The following is a 14,674-nucleotide window of genomic DNA, read 5'->3' on the forward strand; positions in this document are numbered from 1 at the left end:
CATGGGCAATGTCACCATGGGCACTATCACTGTGAGCACTGTCAATATAAGCACGTCAACATGAGCCCTGTCACCATTGGCAATGTCACCGTGAGAAGTGTCACTATAGGCGATGTCACCGTGGGCACTGTCACCATGGTCACTGCCACCACTGTCACTGTCATTTTGAGCACTGTCACCATGGGTATTGCAACCATGAGCACTGTCACCATGAGCACTGTCACCATTGCGATTATCACCATGTGTACTGTCACCATGGGCACTATCACAATGAGAACTGTCAGCGTGGGCACTGTCACTGTTGGCAAGGGCACCGTGGGCACTTCCACCATGGGCAATGTCACCATGGGCACTATCACTGTGAGCACTGTCAACATGAGCACGTCACCATGGGCACTGTCACCATGAGCAATGTCACTGTGGGCCGTGTCACCAGGGGCACTATCACCATGGTTAATGTTATCATTGGCACTTTCCCCGTGAGCACTGTCACCCTGGGCACTGTCATCATGGGCACGGTCACCGTGAGCACTATCTCCATGAGCACAGCCACTGTGAACACCATCACCATAATCACTGGCCTCATCGGTACTGTCACCATGAGCACTGCCACAATGAGCACTGTCAGCATGGGTACTTCCCCCATGAGCACTGTCACTATGAGAACTGCTAGCATGGGTATTTTCACCATGAGTACTGTCACCCTCTGTATTGTCACCATTTGCACTGTCACCATCAGGACTATTACCGTGAGTGCTATCACCGTGAGATCTCTCACCATGGTCACTGTCACCATGGCACCTTGCACAATGCGTGCTGTCAACATGAGTGCTGTCACCATTGGCACTATCACCGTGAGCATTCTCACTGTGGTCAGAGTCAACATGGGCTCTGTCACCATGAGCACTGTCACCATAGGCAATGTCACCGTGGTCAGTGTCACCATGAGCAATGTCTCCATGGGCACTCCTACAGTGGGCACTGTCACTGTGCGAACTCTCACCATGGTTACTGCCACTATGAGCAGTGTCTCTGTGAGTACTGTCAGCATGGGTTTTTACCGTGAGCACTGTCACCATGAGCCCTGTCACCATTTCTCAGTGCCACCATGTGCACTACCACCATGTGCACTCTCACCATGGGCACTATCACCGATAACACTGTCAACATAAGTACTGTCTTCATGGGCACTGTCAACAAGGGCACGGACAACATGTGACCTGTAACCATTGTCAGTGTCACTGTGAGAAGTGTCACCATGGGAATTAACAACATAGGCACTCTCATCATGAGCACTGTCACCATGAGCACTGACACCACGAGCACTGTCACCCAGGGCAGTGCCACCATGAGCACTGTCACCATAACTGTTGCTATGAGAATTGTAACCATGGGCAATTTCTCAATGAGTAATGTCACCATGTGTATTTTCACCTTGGGCACTCTCAAAGTAAACAGTATTACCATGAGCACTTTCACTGTGAACACTGTCACCATGGGCACTGGCACAATGTGGTGTGTCACCATGAGCCATGTCACCATGGGAAATGTCACCGTGAGAAGTGTCACCATAGGCAATGTCACCATGGGCAATGTCACCATGGGAACTGCCATTTTGAGCACTGTCACCATGGGTACTGCAACCATGAGTACTGTCACCATGAGTAATTTAACCATTGGCAGTATGACCATGTGCACTGTCACCATGGGCACTATCACCATGACAACTCTCAGCGTGAGCACTGTCACTGTTGGAAATGGCATTGTGTGCAATTCCACCATGGGCAATGTCACCATGGACATTATCGCTGTGAGCACTGTCAATATGAGCACGTCAACATGAGCCCTGTCACCATGGGCAATGTCACTGTGAGAAGTGTCACTATAGGCAATGTCACCGTGGGCACTGTCACCATGGTCACTGCCACCACTGTCACTGTCATTTTGAGCACTGTCACCATGGGTACTGCAACCATGAGCGCTGTCACCATGAGCACTGTCACCATTGCAAGTATCACCATGTGCACTGTCACCATGGGCACTATCACAATGAGAACTGTCAGCATGGGCACTGTCACTCTTGGCAATGTCACCATGGGCACTATCACTTTGAGCACTGTCAACATGAGCACGTCACCATGGGCACTGTCAACATGGGTACTATCTCGAAGGTCAATGTCACCATGAGCATTGTCAGGATGGGCAACTTCACCGTGAGCACTGTCACCAATGGCACTATCACCATGAGCAATGTCACTGTGGGCCGTGTCACCAGGGGCACTATCACCATGGTTAATGTTATCATTGGCACTTTCCCCGTGAGCACTGTCACCCTGGGCACTGTCATCATGGGCACGGTCACCGTGAGCACTATCTCCATGAGCACAGCCACTGTGAACACCATCACCATAATCACTGGCCTCATCGGTACTGTCACCATGAGCACTGCCACAATGAGAACTGTCAGCATGGGTACTTCCCCCATGAGCACTGTCACTATGAGAACTGCTAGCATGGGTAATTTCACCATGAGTACTGTCACCCTCTGTATTGTCACCATTTGCACTGTCACCATCAGGACTATTACCGTGAGTGCTATCACTGTGAGATCTCTCACCATGGTCACTGTCACCATGGCACCTTGCACAATGCGTGCTGTCAACATGAGTGCTGTCACCATTGGCACTATCACCGTGAGCATTCTCACTGTGGTCAGAGTCAACATGGGCTCTGTCACCATGAGCACTGTCACCATAGGCAATGTCACCTTGGTCAGTGTCACCATGAGCAATGTCTCCATGGGCACTCCTACAGTGGGCACTGTCACTGTGCGAACTGTCACCATGGTTACTGCCACTATGAGCAGTGTCTCTGTGAGTACTATCAGCATGGGTTTTTACCGTGAGCACTGTCACCATGAGCCCTGTCACCATTTTTCAGTGCCACCATGTGCACTACCACCATGTGCACTCTCACCATGGGCACTATCACCGATAACACTGTCACCATAAGTACTGTCTGCATGGGCACTGTCACCAAGGGCACGGCCAACATGTGACCTGTAACCATTGTCAGTGTCACTGTGAGAAGTGTCACCATGGGAATTAACAACATAGGCACTCTCATCTTGAGCACTGTCACCATGAGCACTGACACCACGAGCACTGTCACCCAGGGCAGTGCCACCATGAGCACTGTCACCATAACTGTTGCTATGAGAATTGTAACCATGGGCAATTTCTCAATGAGTAATGTCACCATGTGTATTTTCACCTTGGGCACTCTCAAAGTAAACAGTATTACCATGAGCACTTTCACTGTGAACACTGTCACCATGGGCACTGGCACAATGTGGTGTGTCACCATGAGCCATATCACCATGGGAAATGTCACCGTGAGAAGTGTCACCATAGGCAATGTCACCATGGGCAATGTCACCATGGGAACTGCCATTTTGAGCACTGTCACCATGGGTACTGCAACCATGAGTACTGTCACCATGAGTAATTTAACCATTGGCAGTATGACCATGTGCACTGTCACCATGGGCACTATCACCATGACAACTCTCAGCGTGAGCACTGTCACTGTTGGAAATGGCATTGTGTGCAATTCCACCATGGGCAATGTCACCATGGACATTATCGCTGTGAGCACTGTCAATATGAGCACGTCAACATGAGCCCTGTCACCATGGGCAATGTCACTGTGAGAAGTGTCACTATAGGCAATGTCACCGTGGGCACTGTCACCATGGTCACTGCCACCACTGTCACTGTCATTTTGAGCACTGTCACCATGGGTACTGCAACCATGAGCGCTGTCACCATGAGCACTGTCACCATTGCAAGTATCACCATGTGCACTGTCACCATGGGCACTATCACAATGAGAACTGTCAGCATGGGCACTGTCACTCTTGGCAATGTCACCATGGGCACTATCACTTTGAGCACTGTCAACATGAGCACGTCACCATGGGCACTGTCAACATGGGTACTATCTCGAAGGTCAATGTCACCATGAGCATTGTCAGGATGGGCAACTTCACCGTGAGCACTGTCACCAATGGCACTATCACCATGAGCAATGTCACTGTGGGCCGTGTCACCAGGGGCACTATCACCATGGTTAATGTTATCATTGGCACTTTCCCCGTGAGCACTGTCACCCTGGGCACTGTCATCATGGGCACGGTCACCGTGAGCACTATCTCCATGAGCACAGCCACTGTGAACACCATCACCATAATCACTGGCCTCATCGGTACTGTCACCATGAGCACTGCCACAATGAGCACTGTCAGCATGGGTACTTCCCCCATGAGCACTGTCACTATGAGAACTGCTACCATGGGTATTTTCACCATGTATACTGTCACCCTGTGTATTGTCACCATTTGCACTGTCACCATGAGGACTATTACCATGAGCGCTATCACCGTGAGATCTCTCACCATGGTCTCTGTCACCATGGCACCTTGCACAATGGGGGCTGTCAACATGAGTGCTGGCACCATTGGCACTATCACTGTGAGCATTCTCACTGTGGTCAGTGTCACCATGGGCACTGTCACCATGAGCACTGTCACCATAAGCAATGTCACCATGGTCAGTGTCACCATGAGCACTGTCAACATGGGCACTCATACAGTGGGCACTGTCACTGTGAGCACTGTCACCTTGGGTACTGCCACCATGAGTGCTGTCACCATGAGCACTGTCAGCATTGTGAGTATCACAATGTGCACTGTCACCATGGGCACTGGCACAATGTCGTGTGTCACCTTGAGCAATGTCACCATGGGAAATGTCACCGTGAGATGTGTCACCATAGGCAATGTCACCATGGGCAATGTCATCATGGGAAATGCCATTTTGCACACTGTCACCATGGGTACTGCAACCATGAGTACTGTCACCATTGGCAGAATGACCATGTGCACTGTCACCATGGGCACTATCACCATGACAACTCTCAGCGTGAGCACTGTCACTGTGGGAACTGGCATTGTGTGCAATTCCACCATGGGCAATGTCACCATGGGCACTATCACTGTGAGCACTGTCAATATAAGCACGTCAACATGAGCCCTGTCACCATTGGCAATGTCACCGTGAGAAGTGTCACTATAGGCGATGTCACCGTGGGCACTGTCACCATGGTCACTGCCACCACTGTCACTGTCATTTTGAGCACTGTCACCATGGGTATTGCAACCATGAGCACTGTCACCATGAGCACTGTCACCATTGCAATTATCACCATGTGTACTGTCACCATGGGCACTATCACAATGAGAACTGTCAGCGTGGGCACTGTCACTGTTGGCAAGGGCACCGTGGGCACTTCCACCATGGGCAATGTCACCATGGGCACGATCACTGTGAGCACTGTCAACATGAGCACGTCACCATGGGCACTGTCACCATGAGCAATGTCACTGTGGGCCGTGTCACCAGGGGCACTATCACCATGGTTAATGTTATCATTGGCACTTTCCCCGTGAGCACTGTCACCCTGGGCACTGTCATCATGGGCACGGTCACCGTGAGCACTATCTCCATGAGCACAGCCACTGTGAACACCATCACCATAATCACTGGCCTCATCGGTACTGTCACCATGAGCACTGCCACAATGAGCACTGTCAGCATGGGTACTTCCCCCATGAGCACTGTCACTATGAGAACTGCTAGCATGGGTATTTTCACCATGAGTACTGTCACCCTCTGTATTGTCACCATTTGCACTGTCACCATCAGGACTATTACCGTGAGTGCTATCACCGTGAGATCTCTCACCATGGTCACTGTCACCATGGCACCTTGCACAATGCGTGCTGTCAACATGAGTGCTGTCACCATTGGCACTATCACCGTGAGCATTCTCACTGTGGTCAGAGTCAACATGGGCTCTGTCACCATGAGCACTGTCACCATAGGCAATGTCACCGTGGTCAGTGTCACCATGAGCAATGTCTCCATGGGCACTCCTACAGTGGGCACTGTCACTGTGCGAACTCTCACCATGGTTACTGCCACTATGAGCAGTGTCTCTGTGAGTACTGTCAGCATGGGTTTTTACCGTGAGCACTGTCACCATGAGCCCTGTCACCATTTCTCAGTGCCACCATGTGCACTACCACCATGTGCACTCTCACCATGGGCACTATCACCGATAACACTGTCAACATAAGTACTGTCTTCATGGGCACTGTCAACAAGGGCACGGACAACATGTGACCTGTAACCATTGTCAGTGTCACTGTGAGAAGTGTCACCATGGGAATTAACAACATAGGCACTCTCATCATGAGCACTGTCACCATGAGCACTGACACCACGAGCACTGTCACCCAGGGCAGTGCCACCATGAGCACTGTCACCATAACTGTTGCTATGAGAATTGTAACCATGGGCAATTTCTCAATGAGTAATGTCACCATGTGTATTTTCACCTTGGGCACTCTCAAAGTAAACAGTATTACCATGAGCACTTTCACTGTGAACACTGTCACCATGGGCACTGGCACAATGTGGTGTGTCACCATGAGCCATGTCACCATGGGAAATGTCACCGTGAGAAGTGTCACCATAGGCAATGTCACCATGGGCAATGTCACCATGGGAACTGCCATTTTGAGCACTGTCACCATGGGTACTACAACCATGAGTACTGTCACCATGAGTAATTTAACCATTGGCAGTATGACCATGTGCACTGTCACCATGGGCACTATCACCATGACAACTCTCAGCGTGAGCACTGTCACTGTTGGAAATGGCATTGTGTGCAATTCCACCATGGGCAATGTCACCATGGACATTATCGCTGTGAGCACTGTCAATATGAGCACGTCAACATGAGCCCTGTCACCATGGGCAATGTCACTGTGAGAAGTGTCACTATAGGCAATGTCACCGTGGGCACTGTCACCATGGTCACTGCCACCACTGTCACTGTCATTTTGAGCACTGTCACCATGGGTACTGCAACCATGAGCGCTGTCACCATGAGCACTGTCACCATTGCAAGTATCACCATGTGCACTGTCACCATGGGCACTATCACAATGAGAACTGTCAGCATGGGCACTGTCACTCTTGGCAATGTCACCATGGGCACTATCACTTTGAGCACTGTCAACATGAGCACGTCACCATGGGCACTGTCAACATGGGTACTATCTCGAAGGTCAATGTCACCATGAGCATTGTCAGGATGGGCAACTTCACCGTGAGCACTGTCACCAATGGCACTATCACCATGAGCAATGTCACTGTGGGCCGTGTCACCAGGGGCACTATCACCATGGTTAATGTTATCATTGGCACTTTCCCCGTGAGCACTGTCACCCTGGGCACTGTCATCATGGGCACGGTCACCGTGAGCACTATCTCCATGAGCACAGCCACTGTGAACACCATCACCATAATCACTGGCCTCATCGGTACTGTCACCATGAGCACTGCCACAATGAGCACTGTCAGCATGGGTACTTCCCCCATGAGCACTGTCACTATGAGAACTGCTAGCATGGGTATTTTCACCATGAGTACTGTCACCCTCTGTATTGTCACCATTTGCACTGTCACCATCAGGACTATTACCGTGAGTGCTATCACCGTGAGATCTCTCACCATGGTCTCTGTCACCATGGCACCTTGCACAATGGGGGCTGTCAACATGAGTGCTGGCACCATTGGCACTATCACTGTGAGCATTCTCACTGTGGTCAGTGTCACCATGGGCACTGTCACCATGAGCACTGTCACCATAAGCAATGTCACCATGGTCAGTGTCACCATGAGCACTGTCAACATGGGCACTCATACAGTGGGCACTGTCACTGTGAGCACTGTCACCTTGGGTACTGCCACCATGAGTGCTGTCACCATGAGCACTGTCAGCATTGTGAGTATCACAATGTGCACTGTCACCATGGGCACTGGCACAATGTCGTGTGTCACCTTGAGCAATGTCACCATGGGAAATGTCACCGTGAGATGTGTCACCATAGGCAATGTCACCATGGGCAATGTCATCATGGGAAATGCCATTTTGCACACTGTCACCATGGGTACTGCAACCATGAGTACTGTCACCATTGGCAGAATGACCATGTGCACTGTCACCATGGGCACTATCACCATGACAACTCTCAGCGTGAGCACTGTCACTGTGGGAACTGGCATTGTGTGCAATTCCACCATGGGCAATGTCACCATGGGCACTATCACTGTGAGCACTGTCAATATAAGCACGTCAACATGAGCCCTGTCACCATTGGCAATGTCACCGTGAGAAGTGTCACTATAGGCGATGTCACCGTGGGCACTGTCACCATGGTCACTGCCACCACTGTCACTGTCATTTTGAGCACTGTCACCATGGGTATTGCAACCATGAGCACTGTCACCATGAGCACTGTCACCATTGCGATTATCACCATGTGTACTGTCACCATGGGCACTATCACAATGAGAACTGTCAGCGTGGGCACTGTCACTGTTGGCAAGGGCACCGTGGGCACTTCCACCATGGGCAATGTCACCATGGGCACGATCACTGTGAGCACTGTCAACATGAGCACGTCACCATGGGCACTGTCACCATGAGCAATGTCACTGTGGGCCGTGTCACCAGGGGCACTATCACCATGGTTAATGTTATCATTGGCACTTTCCCCGTGAGCACTGTCACCCTGGGCACTGTCATCATGGGCACGGTCACCGTGAGCACTATCTCCATGAGCACAGCCACTGTGAACACCATCACCATAATCACTGGCCTCATCGGTACTGTCACCATGAGCACTGCCACAATGAGCACTGTCAGCATGGGTACTTCCCCCATGAGCACTGTCACTATGAGAACTGCTAGCATGGGTATTTTCACCATGAGTACTGTCACCCTCTGTATTGTCACCATTTGCACTGTCACCATCAGGACTATTACCGTGAGTGCTATCACCGTGAGATCTCTCACCATGGTCACTGTCACCATGGCACCTTGCACAATGCGTGCTGTCAACATGAGTGCTGTCACCATTGGCACTATCACCGTGAGCATTCTCACTGTGGTCAGAGTCAACATGGGCTCTGTCACCATGAGCACTGTCACCATAGGCAATGTCACCGTGGTCAGTGTCACCATGAGCAATGTCTCCATGGGCACTCCTACAGTGGGCACTGTCACTGTGCGAACTCTCACCATGGTTACTGCCACTATGAGCAGTGTCTCTGTGAGTACTGTCAGCATGGGTTTTTACCGTGAGCACTGTCACCATGAGCCCTGTCACCATTTCTCAGTGCCACCATGTGCACTACCACCATGTGCACTCTCACCATGGGCACTATCACCGATAACACTGTCAACATAAGTACTGTCTTCATGGGCACTGTCAACAAGGGCACGGACAACATGTGACCTGTAACCATTGTCAGTGTCACTGTGAGAAGTGTCACCATGGGAATTAACAACATAGGCACTCTCATCATGAGCACTGTCACCATGAGCACTGACACCACGAGCACTGTCACCCAGGGCAGTGCCACCATGAGCACTGTCACCATAACTGTTGCTATGAGAATTGTAACCATGGGCAATTTCTCAATGAGTAATGTCACCATGTGTATTTTCACCTTGGGCACTCTCAAAGTAAACAGTATTACCATGAGCACTTTCACTGTGAACACTGTCACCATGGGCACTGGCACAATGTGGTGTGTCACCATGAGCCATGTCACCATGGGAAATGTCACCGTGAGAAGTGTCACCATAGGCAATGTCACCATGGGCAATGTCACCATGGGAACTGCCATTTTGAGCACTGTCACCATGGGTACTACAACCATGAGTACTGTCACCATGAGTAATTTAACCATTGGCAGTATGACCATGTGCACTGTCACCATGGGCACTATCACCATGACAACTCTCAGCGTGAGCACTGTCACTGTTGGAAATGGCATTGTGTGCAATTCCACCATGGGCAATGTCACCATGGACATTATCGCTGTGAGCACTGTCAATATGAGCACGTCAACATGAGCCCTGTCACCATGGGCAATGTCACTGTGAGAAGTGTCACTATAGGCAATGTCACCGTGGGCACTGTCACCATGGTCACTGCCACCACTGTCACTGTCATTTTGAGCACTGTCACCATGGGTACTGCAACCATGAGCGCTGTCACCATGAGCACTGTCACCATTGCAAGTATCACCATGTGCACTGTCACCATGGGCACTATCACAATGAGAACTGTCAGCATGGGCACTGTCACTCTTGGCAATGTCACCATGGGCACTATCACTTTGAGCACTGTCAACATGAGCACGTCACCATGGGCACTGTCAACATGGGTACTATCTCGAAGGTCAATGTCACCATGAGCATTGTCAGGATGGGCAACTTCACCGTGAGCACTGTCACCAATGGCACTATCACCATGAGCAATGTCACTGTGGGCCGTGTCACCAGGGGCACTATCACCATGGTTAATGTTATCATTGGCACTTTCCCCGTGAGCACTGTCACCCTGGGCACTGTCATCATGGGCACGGTCACCGTGAGCACTATCTCCATGAGCACAGCCACTGTGAACACCATCACCATAATCACTGGCCTCATCGGTACTGTCACCATGAGCACTGCCACAATGAGCACTGTCAGCATGGGTACTTCCCCCATGAGCACTGTCACTATGAGAACTGCTAGCATGGGTATTTTCACCATGAGTACTGTCACCCTCTGTATTGTCACCATTTGCACTGTCACCATCAGGACTATTACCGTGAGTGCTATCACCGTGAGATCTCTCACCATGGTCACTGTCACCATGGCACCTTGCACAATGCGTGCTGTCAACATGAGTGCTGTCACCATTGGCACTATCACCGTGAGCATTCTCACTGTGGTCAGAGTCAACATGGGCTCTGTCACCATGAGCACTGTCACCATAGGCAATGTCACCGTGGTCAGTGTCACCATGAGCAATGTCTCCATGGGCACTCCTACAGTGGGCACTGTCACTGTGCGAACTCTCACCATGGTTACTGCCACTATGAGCAGTGTCTCTGTGAGTACTGTCAGCATGGGTTTTTACCGTGAGCACTGTCACCATGAGCCCTGTCACCATTTCTCAGTGCCACCATGTGCACTACCACCATGTGCACTCTCACCATGGGCACTATCACCGATAACACTGTCAACATAAGTACTGTCTTCATGGGCACTGTCAACAAGGGCACGGACAACATGTGACCTGTAACCATTGTCAGTGTCACTGTGAGAAGTGTCACCATGGGAATTAACAACATAGGCACTCTCATCATGAGCACTGTCACCATGAGCACTGACACCACGAGCACTGTCACCCAGGGCAGTGCCACCATGAGCACTGTCACCATAACTGTTGCTATGAGAATTGTAACCATGGGCAATTTCTCAATGAGTAATGTCACCATGTGTATTTTCACCTTGGGCACTCTCAAAGTAAACAGTATTACCATGAGCACTTTCACTGTGAACACTGTCACCATGGGCACTGGCACAATGTGGTGTGTCACCATGAGCCATGTCACCATGGGAAATGTCACCGTGAGAAGTGTCACCATAGGCAATGTCACCATGGGCAATGTCACCATGGGAACTGCCATTTTGAGCACTGTCACCATGGGTACTACAACCATGAGTACTGTCACCATGAGTAATTTAACCATTGGCAGTATGACCATGTGCACTGTCACCATGGGCACTATCACCATGACAACTCTCAGCGTGAGCACTGTCACTGTTGGAAATGGCATTGTGTGCAATTCCACCATGGGCAATGTCACCATGGACATTATCGCTGTGAGCACTGTCAATATGAGCACGTCAACATGAGCCCTGTCACCATGGGCAATGTCACTGTGAGAAGTGTCACTATAGGCAATGTCACCGTGGGCACTGTCACCATGGTCACTGCCACCACTGTCACTGTCATTTTGAGCACTGTCACCATGGGTACTGCAACCATGAGCGCTGTCACCATGAGCACTGTCACCATTGCAAGTATCACCATGTGCACTGTCACCATGGGCACTATCACAATGAGAACTGTCAGCATGGGCACTGTCACTCTTGGCAATGTCACCATGGGCACTATCACTTTGAGCACTGTCAACATGAGCACGTCACCATGGGCACTGTCAACATGGGTACTATCTCGAAGGTCAATGTCACCATGAGCATTGTCAGGATGGGCAACTTCACCGTGAGCACTGTCACCAATGGCACTATCACCATGAGCAATGTCACTGTGGGCCGTGTCACCAGGGGCACTATCACCATGGTTAATGTTATCATTGGCACTTTCCCCGTGAGCACTGTCACCCTGGGCACTGTCATCATGGGCACGGTCACCGTGAGCACTATCTCCATGAGCACAGCCACTGTGAACACCATCACCATAATCACTGGCCTCATCGGTACTGTCACCATGAGCACTGCCACAATGAGCACTGTCAGCATGGGTACTTCCCCCATGAGCACTGTCACTATGAGAACTGCTACCATGGGTATTTTCACCATGTGTACTGTCACCCTGTGTATTGTCACCATTTGCACTGTCACCATGAGGACTATTACCATGAGCGCTATCACCGTGAGATCTCTCACCATGGTCACTGTCACCATGGCACCTTGCACAATGGGGGCTGTCAACATGAGTGCTGGCACCATTGGCACTATCACTGTGAGCATTCTCACTGTGGTCAGTGTCACCATGGGCACTGTCACCATGAGCACTGTCACCATAGGCAATGTCACCATGGTCAGTGTCACCATGAGCACTGTCAACATGGGCACTCATACAGTGGGCACTGTCACTGTGAGCACTGTCACCTTGGGTACTGCCACTATGAGCGCTGTTACCATGAGCACTGTCACCATTGCGAGTATCACAATGTGCACTGTCACCATGGGCACTGGCACAATGTCGTGTGTCACCTTGAGCAATGTCACCATGGGAAATGTCACCGTGAGATGTGTCACCATAGGCAATGTCACCATGGGCAATGTCACCATGGGAAATGCCATTTTGCACACTGTCACCATGGGTACTGCAACCATGAGTACTGTCACCATTGGCAGAATGACCATGTGCACTGTCACCATGGGCACTATCACCATGACAACTCTCAGCGTGAGCACTGTCACTGTGGGAACTGGCATTGTGTGCAATTCCACCATGGGCAATGTCACCATGGGCACTATCACTGTGAGCACTGTCAATATAAGCACGTCAACATGAGCCCTGTCACCATTGGCAATGTCACCGTGAGAAGTGTCACTATAGGCGATGTCACCGTGGGCACTGTCACCATGGTCACTGCCACCACTGTCACTGTCATTTTGAGCACTCTCACCATGGGTATTGCAACCATGAGCACTGTCACCAAGAGCACTGTCACCATTGCGATTATCAACATGTGTACTGTCACCATGGGCACTATCACAATGAGAACTGTCAGCGTGGGCACTGTCACTGTTGGCAAGGGCACCGTGGGCACTTCCACCATGGGCAATGTCACCATGGGCACTATCACTGTGAGCACTGTCAACATGAGCACGTCACCATGGGCACTGTCAACATGGGTACTATCTCGAAGGGCAATGTCACCATGAGCATTGTCAGGAAGGGCAATTTCACCATGAGCACTGTCACCAAAGGCACTATCACCATGAGCAATGTCACTGTGGGCCGTGTCACCAGGGGCACTATCACCATGGTTAATGTTATCATTGGCACTTTCCCCGTGAGCACTGTCACCCTGGGCACTGTCATCATGGGCACGGTCACCGTGAGCACTATCTCCATGAGCACAGCCACTGTGAACACCATCACCATAATCACTGGCCTCATCGGTACTGTCACCATGAGCACTGCCACAATGAGCACTGTCAGCATGGGCACTTCCCCCATGAGCACTGTCACTATGAGAACTGCTAGCATGGGTATTTTCACCATGAGTACTCTCACCCTCTGTATTGTCACCGTTTGCACTGTCACCATCAGGACTATTACCGTGAGTGCTATCACCGTGAGATCTCTCACCATGGTCACTGTCACCATGGCACCTTGCACAATGCGTGCTGTCAACATGAGTGCTGTCACCATTGGCACTATCACCGTGAGCATTCTCACTGTGGTCAGAGTCAACATGGGCTCTGTCACCATGAGCACTGTCACCATAGGCAATGTCACCGTGGTCAGTGTCACCATGAGCAATGTCTCCATGGGCACTCCTACAGTGGGCACTGTCACTGTGCGAACTGTCACCATGGTTACTGCCACTATGAGCAGTGTCTCTGTGAGTACTCTCAGCATGGGTTTTTACCGTGAGCACTGTCACCATGAGCCCTGTCACCATTTTTCAGTGCCACCATGTGCACTACCACCATGTGCACTCTCACCATGGGCACTATCACCGATAACACTGTCACCATAAGTACTGTCTTCATGGGCACTGTCACCAAGGGCACGGACAACATGTGACCTGTAACCATTGTCAGTGTCACTGTGAGAAGTGTCACCATGGGAATTAACAACATAGGCACTCTCATCATGAGCACTGTCACCATGAGCACTGACACCACGAGCACTGTCACCCAGGGCAGTGCC

Source organism: Mesoplodon mirus, assembly GCF_964341445.2.
Source record: "Mesoplodon mirus genome assembly, chromosome: 1".
Taxonomy (NCBI): Eukaryota; Metazoa; Chordata; class Mammalia; order Artiodactyla; family Ziphiidae; genus Mesoplodon; species Mesoplodon mirus.